Source organism: Lepidochelys kempii, chromosome 11 (genome assembly GCF_965140285.1).
Source record: "Lepidochelys kempii isolate rLepKem1 chromosome 11, rLepKem1.hap1, whole genome shotgun sequence".
Classification (NCBI taxonomy): domain Eukaryota; kingdom Metazoa; phylum Chordata; order Testudines; family Cheloniidae; genus Lepidochelys; species Lepidochelys kempii.
The window spans coordinates 29429875-29442427 of record NC_136390.1 but is presented as its reverse complement, the minus strand read 5'-3'; the positions used below and the strand labels follow the sequence as shown (position 1 = coordinate 29442427).

General features: G+C 42.5%; 1 protein-coding gene across 8 annotated transcripts in view; it reads right to left on the bottom strand.

Annotated features, from left to right (window-relative positions):
• GALNT13 (polypeptide N-acetylgalactosaminyltransferase 13) overlaps positions 1-12553 on the bottom strand; it is a 431005-nt gene that overhangs the window by 175109 nt on the left and 243343 nt on the right. The window lies entirely within an intron of this gene.

Here is a 12553-nt window from a genome sequence, read left to right as displayed (position 1 = left end):
AAGATATAGATTAGCTTTGCTTTAATTTTGCGAAACATCTGTTGACTGACATACTGACCACTCTGCACCTTTAAGCAGGTGGTTTTTTGGCTGGTCTGGCCGAGTGAAGGGAACCGGGCTTTATGGCTGGGGGTTGAGGGGGTATGAAAACTCCTGCAAAAGGGGCAGGTAGAGTGGTCACTGACTCATCCCCTGGGAATGCAGGGTTTGAAAAGGAGTAGCAAGGCCTTCCTTTTACATGGACCAAGGCTGAGGCAGGACCCACCCTCCCTCCTTTTTAGGTGGCAAAATATCCAGTTTAGACAACACCTGCTGTAGGCATTACACTAGCTGTCCCTTTTTTAAGGAGGCTGGGAAGGAATTTTTCCCTTACCACCATATTGGCTTGGGTGCAGTTGGTTTTTTTTTTCCCGCTTTCCCCACAGCAAGTTTCAGAAAGGGCTTTGTTCATGCATGGCATGACGGCAGGTAGGCCATATGTCACAACTCATTATTTAAGTGTATGGCGATTGTCCAGTGCAGGTACTCCATAGAAAAGGTATAGAGTGACTGGATAAATGGCTTGGAAAAGAACTTAAAAAGAGGTGTTCATTAAAGGAAGGAACAGGGGAGTGGTTGGGGACTCCTATGGTTGGTATGGCAGGGAGCCAACCCCGCATTCTTATAGCCTACCTTAGCCCTCCTACGAGCCAGGTGTGGATGGTAAGTTCCCAGCAATGGATTTGCTGGAGGAACATGGATGAAAAAAGAGGGGGAGCTGGTAAAAGCCCCCCAGGTAATTATGGAATAAACATGGGGGTTACCTGCACTGTACACTGTTATCTGCTGGGTAGTCCCAGACATCTAATAATAAAGTTGCAGCCTAATTAAACCAATGTCAAATGTGTCATGTCCTCCTTTTGGCATAGCCAGACAATTAATATCCAACAACAAAAGAAAAAATATTTATGCTTTAAGATGCAATATTTTGTGATGCAGCAGGTCAGGGAAACTGTATAAATACATTAGGAACAATAAACTTTTCCAAGCATTGTTCCTGGGTCAACACTCAAAAGGAAAATGCATTAGTCACCTAGTGTCAGAAACATCACATGCCAGCATGCTTACTTATCTGCACCCAGAAACTACAATCCCTAAGCATTCTTACCTGCACCCACTAACACCCACCAATCCCACCTGCCAGCTGAAAGGCCACCATTTAAAATGCAGTATTGCTCTGAAAAGGAACTCTGTAGAACAAATCAGACCTTGTGACTTTACTGACTAAAATAAGTATCATTTTTACTCCTTTTACCACTAAAGAGGCAAAAGAATTGAGAGTGTATGGATTGGTTTCTACTCTGGCTCATGCATCATCAACAGAATGGTTAACTAAATTCTGTTTGCAAAATCTTTGTTGTTGATAATCAAAAAGAACCCACCTTGAGATTCAGAGCTCTGGTGGAATTTGTAGGCGTGGCAGTTTGAGAAGCCTCTTGTTAATTGTAAACTCTGCACATTTGACCGGGAAACCACCATTTTCACTTTTTGAAAAAAGAGCCACTTTTCAATGTCAAACAACATTTTAAAGGAAAGTATCTGATTGTATTGGGGTTGGGGGGTGAAGGAGAGTGCTTATTTGACTACTTCAGGGAGAAGGCATGCTTGTAGTTCTTTTTCTTGTGGCTTAGAATTCTGGTCTGTGACCTAGCCAGCCCACTTTCGGGCAGAGGCCTCAATTTTAGAGAATTAAAAGCAAAATACAAATATTGTTTTTTTCAGTGTTTTAATATTTGCAGATAACACATTAAAGCTGAACATCAAGGAACAAAAGATATTAAAATGATTATAACATTTAAGATCACAAGCAATACAGGAGAAGAAACTTTGATGTTGTTCTTTTTATGATCCAAATCAGAAATGCTGCCTCTCAACTCAAACACCATGTGACTTATAGGAACGACGTCTAGTTTTTGTTTCACTGGATGTTTCATACTGTGTCTTTTTTCACTGTGATCTGCTAATCTCCGATTAACTACATTCTCAGTGTGATCTCACTCACAAATTGAAAATTCTACCACAGTACATACAATCAGGAGATTTTGACAGCTTCTCCTTTGTATTCATAGAATCATAGAATATCAGGGTTGGAAGGGACCCCAGAAGGTCATCTAGTCCAACCCCCTGCTCAAAGCAGGACCAATTCCCAGTTAAATCATCCCAGCCAAGGCTTTGTCAAGCCTGACCTTAAAAACCTCTAAGGAAGGAGATTCTACCACCTCCCTAGGTAACGCATTCCAGTGTTTCACCACCCTCATAGTGAAAAAGTTTTTCCTAATATCCAATCTAAACCTCCCCCACTGCAACTTGAGACCATTATTCCACGTTCTGTCATCTGCTACCATTGAGAACAGTCTAGAGCCATCCTCTTTGGAACCCCCTTTCAGGTAGTTGAAAGCAGCTATCAAATCCCCCCTCATTCTTCTCTTCTCCAGACTAAACAATCCCAGCTCCCTCAGCCTCTCCTCATAAGTCATGTGTTCTAGACCCCTAATCATTTTTGTTGCCCTTCGCTGGACTCTCTCCAATTTCTCCACATCCTTCTTGAAGTGTGGGGCCCAAAACTGGACACAGTACTCCAGATGAGGCCTCACCAATGTCGAATAGAGGGGAACGATCACGTCCCTCGATCTGCTCGCTATGCCCCTACTTATACAGCCCAAAATGCCATTGGCCTTCTTGGCAACAAGGGCACACTGCTGACTCATATCCAGCTTCTCGTCCACTGTCACCCCTAGGTCCTTTTCCGCAGAACTGCTGCCTAGCCATTCGGCCCCTAGTCTGTAGCGGTGCATTGGATTCTTCCGTCCTAAGTGCAAGACCCTGCACTTATCCTTATTGAACCTCATCAGATTTCTTTTGGCCCAATCCTCCAATTTGTCTAGGTCCTTTGTATCCTATCCCTCCCCTCCAGCGTATCTACCACTCCTCCCAGTTTAGTATCATCCGCAAATTTGCTGAGAGTGCAATCCACACCATCCTCCAGATCATTTATGAAGATATTGAACAAAACCGGCCCCAGGACCGACCCCTGGGGCACTCCACTTGACACCGGCTGCCAACTAGACATGGAGCCATTGATCACTACCCGTTGAGCCCGACAATCTAGCCAGCTTTCTACCCACCTTATAGTGCATTCATCCAGCCCATACTTCCTTAACTTGCTGACAAGAATACTATGGGAGACCGTGTCAAAAGCTTTGCTAAAGTCAAGAAACAATACATCCACTGCTTTCCCTTCATCCACAGAACCAGTAATCTCATCATAAAAGGCGATTAGATTAGTCAGGCATGACCTTCCCTTGGTGAATCCATGCTGACTGTTCCTGATCACTTTCCTCTCCTCTAAGTGCTTCAGGATTGATTCTTTGAGGACCTGCTCCATGATTTTTCCAGGGACTGAGGTGAGGCTGACTGGCCTGTAGTTCCCAGGATCCTCCTTCTTCCCTTTTTTAAAGATTGGCACTACATTAGCCTTTTTCCAGTCATCCGGGACTTCCCCCGTTCGCCACGAGTTTTCAAAGATAATGGCCAATGGCTCTGCAATCACAGCCGCCAATTCCTTCAGCACTCTCGGATGCAACTCGTCCGGCCCCATGGACTTGTGCACGTCCAGCTTTTCTAAATAGTCCCTAACCACCTCTATCTCTACAGAGGGCTGGCCATCTCTTCCCCATTTTGTGATGCCCAGCGCAGCAGTCTGGGAGCTGACCTTGTTAGTGAAGACAGAGGCAAAAAAAGCATTGAGTACATTAGCTTTTTCCACATCCTCTGTCACTAGGTTGCCTCCCTCATTAAGTAAGGGGCCCACACTTTCCTTGGCTTTCTTCTTGTTGCCAACATACCTGAAGAAACCCTTCTTGTTACTCTTGACATCTCTTGCTAGCTGCAGCTCCAGGTGCGATTTGGCCCTCCTGATATCATTCCTACATGCCCGAGCAATATTTTTATACTCTTCCCTGGTCATATGTCCAACCTTCCACTTCTTGTAAGCTTCTTTTTTATGTTTAAGATCCGCTAGGATTTCACCATTAAGCCAAGCTGGTCGCCTGCCATATTTACTATTCTTTCGACTCATCGGGATGGTTTGTCCCTGTAACCTCAACAGGGATTTCTTGAAATACAGCCAGCTCTCCTGGACTCCTTTCCCCTTCATGTTAGTCCCCCAGGGGATCCTGGCCATCCGTTTCCTGAGGGAGTTGAAGTCTGCTTTCCTGAAGGCCAGGGTCCGTATCCTGCTGCTTACCTTTCTTCCCTGCGTCAGGATCCTGAACTCAACCAACTCATGGTCACTGCCTCCCAGATTCCCATCCACTTTTGCTTCCCCCACTAATTCTACCCGGTTTGTGAGCAGCAGGTCAAGAAAAGTGCCCCCGCTAGTTGGCTCCTCTAGCACTTGCGCCAGGAAATTGTCCCCTACGCTTTCCAAAAACTTCCTGGATTGTCTATGCACTGCTGTATTGCTCTCCCAGCAGATATCAGGAAAATTAAAGTCACCCATGAGAATCAGGGCATGCGATCTAGTAGCTTCCGTGAGCAGCCGGAGCTGTATTGTATTAAAAAAAACAGAAGAACTCAGCTAATAAATACTTTTCATTTCAGACTACCTAAACAGACTGGCTTATCCAGAACTACATCACACTATACACATGCATGCTAGCACACACATATATTCTTTTTACTTTGAGCAAGAAACTAATTTGTATTGATTTTGAGTAATCCTTTATATTCCCCTCTGCTCAACTTAAAACCAAGCTATTATGAATCAATACATTAATGTCACTGTGCACCAAATAATCAAACATGTCCTTGCTGGCAGCAGAGTGAAAGCATCGCATGATTTGAACATAATATTTGAGGCTATAGAAAAAGTATAGTTTGTAAAAGAATGGATTTGAATATTTCAGGAAAGAGCTTTTAGATGAAAAAGCAGATGATTTTCAAGTGGTAACAAACTAGATGATATGGGGCATTGCATTGCACCTACTTTTGTCTAACTGGAATATACTGCAAATGGTCGGAAGGAGATATAGTTTCAAAATTGGCTAAATGTACTGTTTTTGTGAGACAAGATGGCATAAACTAATTCATAATGATAAAGATAGAAGTGACATGCCTTTGAAACAAAGTACAAGGTGATGAAGCTGGGGATTTTACTATTTATTACCATAGTGCTTAGAGCAGTGGCTCTCAAAGCCAGTCTGCCGCTTGTTCAGGGAAAGCCGCTGGCACGCTGGACCGGTTTGTTTACCTGCCACGTCTGCAGGTTCGGCTGATCGCGGCTCCCACCTGCTCCGGTTCGCTGCTCCAGGCCAATGGGGGCTGTGGGAAGCGGTGCAGGCCAAGGGACGTTCTGGCCGCCATTCCTGCAGCCCCCATTGGCCTGGAGCGGCAAACCACGGCCAGTGGGGGCTGCGATTGGCCGAACCTGCGGATGCAGCAGGTAAATAAACTGGTCCGGCGCGCCAGGGGCTTTGCCTGAACAAGCAGTGGACCGGCTTTGAGAACCACTGGCTTAGAGGATTAGGGCCCTGTTGTGCTATGATTTGTACAAAGAGTAAAAGACAAGCTTTGTCCCAAATAGCTTATATTTTACAAGTCTCAAATGGAGAGCAAAAAGGAGGGGGACAGACCAGGAATGGAATCTTGGGATGGAATCTTGGGGTGATTTTGCAACTTATTTAAAGGCATCTGCACAATACTTCACAGCATTTATTATTTTTAGTGAAATCTGTCCCCTTACTAAGCAGCCTGCTGTCTTAAGAGATGCATGTGAGGAGTGGGGAGTGGTATGGGATGTATCAACGTTTTGATGGCATGATTTTAGGGCAGTTGTAATTCCTCATGAGTGGCTAAGGTACCAGCAAGTGATCCAGGTCATTATTCAAGTTGTTCCCCCAAAATAATTTCCACTATCCCACACCATCATGTAATCTGTGTATGTCACATATTTTGCAGAAAATATTATTTAGAAATCTACTGGAGAGTTTTAAAACTTGATTGACACTGTCTGCAAACCTGAATTCAAAAGGAGAGGAAAGTTGGCTGAAATGATCTTTAGAAACTAAAAATTCTTCACACTAGCTCTTTGATTCATAATAAGTATACTCATTTGAAGATATGATACATTAGAACCCACCAGAAAAAGAAGTGTCATATCCCACTGGAAACACTTGAAAGCTGGTATAAGCAGCAGTGGAAAGCACTTCTTTTTTCTCCCTCTGAGTCAGAGAGTAAAGTTCTGCAGTAGAGTAATCTACAACCACCACCCTTTTTTGTTCATGAATATTTGTCAAGAGATTTTGATATTTATCAATTTATTCAGTAACATTTAACAGTGTTTCATGCACATAAATGTCAGTTTACAGTTTGCATACAAACAGCGTTTACGTCTTTGCTATTTGCTATTACTACTATGGCTGCAACTAATTGTTTATGAATCTCTCTCTCTCTCTCTCTCTCTCTCTCTGTCTCACACTCCTCCTACCCCAATCATGGGATGCATACATGAAATTATTGTATTTAAATGCATGGCAAATATTTAAGTTAAGATTCCATCTTAACTTAAACTTGAATGGTTTCAGAGTAGCAGCCGTTTTAGTCTGTAACCGCAAAAAGAACAGGAGTACTTGTGGCACCTTAGAGACTAACAAATTTATTAGAGCATAAGCTTTTGTGGGCTTCAGCCCACTTCATCGGATGCATAGAAAGGAACATATAGTAAGACGATTTATATACATAGAGAGAAATTGGAAGTTTCCATACAAACTGTAAGAGGCTAATTAGTTAAGATGAGCTATTATCAGCAGGAGAAAAAACTTTTGTAGGTGATAATCAAGATGGCCCATTTAGACAGTTGACAAGAAGGTGTGAGGATACTTAACTTAGGGAAATAGATTCAATATGTGTAATGACTCAGCCACTCCCAGTCTCTATTCAAACCGAAGTTAATGGTATCTAGTTTGCATATTAATTCAAGCTCAGCAGTTTTTCGTTGGAGTCTGTTTTTGAAGTTTTTCTGTTGCAAAATTGCTACCCTTAAATCTTCTACTGAGTGGCCAGAGAGGTTGAAATGTTCTCCTACCAGTTTTTGAATGTTATGATTCCTGATGTCAGATTTGTGTCCATTTATTCTTTTGCGTAGAGACTGTCTGGTTTGGCCAATGTACATGGCAGAGGGGCATTGCTGGCACATGATGGCATATATCACATTGGTAGATGTGCAGGTGAACGAGCCCCTGATGACATGGCTGATGTGATTAGGTCCTATGATGGTGTCACTTGAATAAATATGTGGACAGAGTTGGCATCGGGCTTTGTTTCAAGGATAGGTTCCTGGGTTAGTGTTTTTGTTGTGTGTGGTTGCTGGAGAGTATTTACTTCAGGTTGGGGGGCTGTCTGTAAGCAAGGACTGGCCTGTCTCCCAAGATTTGTGAGAGTGATGGGTCATCCTTCAGGATAGGTTGTAGTTCCTTGATGCGTTGGAGAGGTTTTAGTTGGGGGCTGAAGGTGATGGCTAGTGGTGTTCTATTATTTTCTTTGTTGGGCCTGTCCTGTAGTAGGTGACTTCTGGCTCTGTCAATCTGTTTTTTCACTTCAGCAGGTGGGTACTGTAGTTGTAAGAACACTTGATAGAGATCTTGTAGGTGTTTGTCTCTGTCTGAGGGATTGGAGCAAATGCGGTTGTATCGTAGAGCTTGGCTGTAGACAATGGATAGCGTGGTGTGTAGCTGGTGCCCCGCAGCTCCCTACCACTCCTAACTGGTGCTATCCGAAGTCACGGAGGTCTTTGGAAGTCATGCATTCCGTGACTTCCATGACCAAATTACAGCCTTAATCATCAGTGATGTTTAAGCCCTTCCCAGCACTGCAATACTGTCTGCTACCACTTAAGCTCTAAGACTCAAACAGGACTAAGTATGTTAGCTGGCAGCAGCAGAAGTCTATAGAGGGAGAGACTGTTGGGTCCAGGTGCTGAGTCTGAAGGGTGATTTAGGTGAGGGGATGCTCTCCCAGCTCTCTTCTTCCCTCAATACCTTCTGCTACAGCTGTTCTAGCAGCTCCCATGTGTTCCCAGCACATTGAGTATTGCTGTTGCTAGGGCACCAACCCAGCTAGATAAAAAGTTTGTGTGATCTGTTATTCCGGTATGCTGCCAAAAATTTCCCAAGGAACAAAAGCCAGAAAAAGGAAATGGCAATTTTTAGCATTTTGTCTGAAAGGAATTTCATGGAACAAAAAATACATGTTGGTAGCCTGAGGGCCTCCTGCCGTACACACAAAAACCGCACACAAGGAGGTGTGAAAGCTCCTCAAAGAACAAGTCACAAAAATCTTTTATAATGGAAAGTGGAAGGCAATTTAAACATAAAGGACACTACCAATTCCTCCTATAAGATCATTTTCCTTGGTAGCCTAGTTGACTGCCTGCGTGAACACATAGCAGGAACTTTTTTCTTTTATCTATATTTTTCCTGTATTATATCTCTGATACTCTTGTGGTTTGGCATTACAAATAGCTAGAGTAATGGGATTGATATAATCCATTTTAGGCCTGTCCTGCAATTCACTTCAGCTATGCAGAGGACTATAGAAATCAGTGTGCCTCCCTGGAGGTGGAGCAGTGTTTCCCATGTGCAGTGTGCTGCAAGATCCGGTTCTTAATTATGTTATTAAAGACAGAGAAAAGCAATATCAGGGGAGTGCCTTCCCTCCCCCAGCTCCTTTCTTTGTGATGTATGAAGAAGGTAAGAAGTTTTTGCTTTAAAAACATATACTTATTCTTTATAAATTCAAGTCTTGTGTACCTTAGCCAATGAAAAATGCTGATGTAAGGTGTGTACTTTAAGTCCCACCACTCTCATGGAGTTTGGCACTTAAGTCCAGGCTGAAGGGAGGTGCCGATCCCTGCTGGCAACTCACAGCCAAGAATGTCTCTCCTGGAGTCAGGCAACTTAGGTGCCTAAGGCTTTTCTTGTGGGGCAGGTGGCAGTACCTATCTTACAGCTTTTAGTCCCGTGACTGGAGTACTCACCTGGAATGTGGGAAACCCAGGTTCAATTTCCCCCTCTGCCTTAGGGGAAGAAAGGATTTGAACAGGGGTCTCCCACCTCTGAGGAAAGTGCTCAGAGGCTGGGCTATAAGATATTCAGTAGCCACTGGGCTATAGGATATTCTGACATGGGCTTCCTATTTTCCAGTTTCTCCTATTGACAGTCTTCCACTCTGTATAAATACTTAGAGTCAAGGGGCCAGATGACAAGAATGACTCAATACTGTGGTAGTTAGGAGACCCAACTGGGAGGAGTTCAGTCCCCCCAATAATTCCAGTTATTTGAAGCTGCTCCACTGTGCATACAGGAGACTAAGGAAGCCCCATATCCCATAGCTCAGTGTTCTTCTGAGATGTGTGGGAAACCCCTGTTCAAATCCTCTTCCTCTCCTCACGCAGAGGGGAAACTCAAGCCCTGGTCTCCCACATCCCAGGTGAGTGCTCTAACCACTCTGCTAACAGTTATAAGGTAGGCTCCATCTCCTGCTTCTCTGCCAGATTTTGAATTAGACCCAATAGGTAGGTGGCCTCTGAGTATACCTAGCAGATCAGCCCACCCAGGCAAGATATATCTTCACTCAAAAAAGAACTAGATAAATTCATGGAGTATAGGTCCATCAATGGCTATTAGCCAGGATGGGCAGGGATACTGTCCTTAGCCTCTGTTTGCCAGAAGCTGGGAATGGGCGACAGGGGATTGATCACTGGATGATTGCCTGTTCTGTTCCTTCCCTCTGGGACATTTGGTATTGGTCACTGTCAGAAGTCAGGATACTGGGCTAGATGGACCTTTGGTCTGACCCAGTAGGGCCGTTGTTATGCACTCACCTATCTTCCCACAGTTTGCTCTGGGGTTTAGGTGCCCACACACCTAGAGTAAGGCAGAAGCATGCATACGCATTAGCAGAAACTAGGGCATCTAGGGAATTTTTACTCTGGAAACTTAGGTGCTGAGTGAATTTAATTTTCTATGGGGCTAGGTGGCAGATGAGTGAGAGTATTGTGGATCACAGTGAAGCCTAAAAATGGGATTTAGGCACTTAAGTACCTTTGTGGATATGGGTACTAGTGACCTACAAGCACATCCCATTGAAAGACTTGTAGTCCTAGGTCACATAGGCACTTTTGAAAATCTCCATATTAGTTTGCTTTTGTCAATATTATTTAACGCTAACAAATTTAAAATGCCCTAAGAATAAAGAGCTAACATGGCAAGATTTTATGTGAGAACAATAAGGTTGTAAAACTTCAAGTTAACTTTTAATATTCCCTCGATGTACTTTTCCATGGGTGTCTGTGCAGCAAACACACCTGTACAGAATTTACAAAACTGGAAAAAAAAAAACCTGAAGAAATTTAAGGGCCTAATCCTGTGAATCTTCCAACATGCAAAATCCCATTGGCAGTCCATATAAGTGCCATGTGTAGCGAGCTTGCAGGAATAAGCCCACAGTCTACAAAATTGTACTCATCACAGATCTCACCCTTTCTATCTCAATCTGCTATGCTTTTCTCCTTGTGCTCATAGCTGCCTTCCCCTTAACTTATAGCAACACCTGATTGTGACAGTTTGGGTTCCATTGCAAGGTCTCACTGAGCAGCCCTGACTGTGAAGACAGAGGCATATACTGAGCTGATTATGCAAAGTTTCTCTTAATTTTTCTCTCTCCAGTTTATCTATTCACTTAATTGGTACTACCTGCATGAGTAAGGATTAAACGTGAATACAAGTTTAATATCAGGCCTTAAGACACTGATTTTATCTTTCGATAGGATAAGTGGAAAATCAGAAGAGTTTCTGTTGCAGGCATATGTCATTATAAACAGATGGCAGTACATAAATGGTTCAGGAGAACAACTATTCAAGACAGTTTATGGTAAGAGACTATCATGGCCCATGAGATATTTTAGGCCTGATGCAAAGGATAAGCAAACTGAAGAGTAATTTGGAAGCAATTGCTTTAAGTAAATCTGTTCAAACCTCCTCACACTCAATCACAGAAGTAAAACTTCCTACAAATCTCAGGCCTGACAACTGAGTCAGGTTAATGAAGACTAAATAAATATTTAGTGGCCAGGTGGAGAAGACAACCACCCTCTGAGGGGGGGAAAAAGTCAAGGAATAACAATGCCTCTCCTCTTCTTGCTGAAGGGATAATGAAAAGGGAAACAGAGAAGAAAGGAACAAATTACAGTGGAAAAAGCAACCAAGTCAGGGCTCGTCTACACTAGAAAGCTTTGCCACTTTAATTATACTGGTACAGTTACAGCAGCAAAACACCTTTAGCGTAAACACAGTTATACTAGTATAAAAGTGCTTACTGGTGTAGTTTATTTCACTTCAAAACTAAGAATAAACTATAAATCAGTAAAAGACATCTTTATACCACTCATAGCTGCATCCACACAAGGCCTTATACTAGTATAAAACTATACGGGTAAAAAAAAAAATAAGAATAATAATCACACCACTAATTGACATAGTTTTATACCAGTATAGCTCTTCTAGTGTAGACCAGGCCCTAGAGTTAAAAAAGCAACCCAACAAGCCATGATTACAATTACTAACCTAACTGTTAATGCCCAGAGTTGTCATTTCCTACTTTAAGTCCATAAATAAATAAATAAATAAATAAATAAAACCTTACCGAAGTTTTATTACTCAGAAATGTATATAGATGCTCAATGACAAATTTCAAGCCATTTTTTTAAAATCTAAAAATATTACAGAAATGCATGTCAGTGCATCTCTCTGTTTACCACAATGCTCTCTTAATTTGAAATCGCAGCTCATCTTGCATTTAATTTTTCAGTATGAAAAAAGGTTTTATCAGGAGACTACTCATAGCTTCAGCGACATGTACGATGACTTATATAGTCCTTGAACAAACTAAATTTTATGCCAAAATCTTACAAAGATATGCCCAGAACCCCATCTTTGGGAAAAATTAAAATAAAACATACAAATTATACTGTATTTCCTATATTTGTGAAATGCAATTTATTAAATATCATCAGATGCAAATAATGTCCACATAAAAATCCAGTGCATTACAGAGCAAGTGTGGCTCAATGCCATTGCTTCTAATCCCTCAAATTCAGTACTAGATTTTACTTAGGTGGCATCTTACTTAAGAGAGGCTAGACTGGCTTAATTTTCAAAAGTGACAAGTTATTTGGAGTGCCTCAGTTTTGGGGCAAGCAACATCCAGTACCTTAAAGGGGCCTGATTTTCAGAGGATGGTTACTCGGCATTTTCTAAAAATCAGGCTCCTTTAAGGTTTTGACCAAACACAGAGGCACCCAAAGTCACCAGTCACTTGTGGTCACTGCACTGTACTTAGATCAGGAAAGGATATACACAATCTGTCACATTAGTGCACAGATAGAGCACATGATGTTGGATATTTTGACAGAAGCTGGCAATGGGTGATGGGGGATGGATCACTTGATGATTACTTG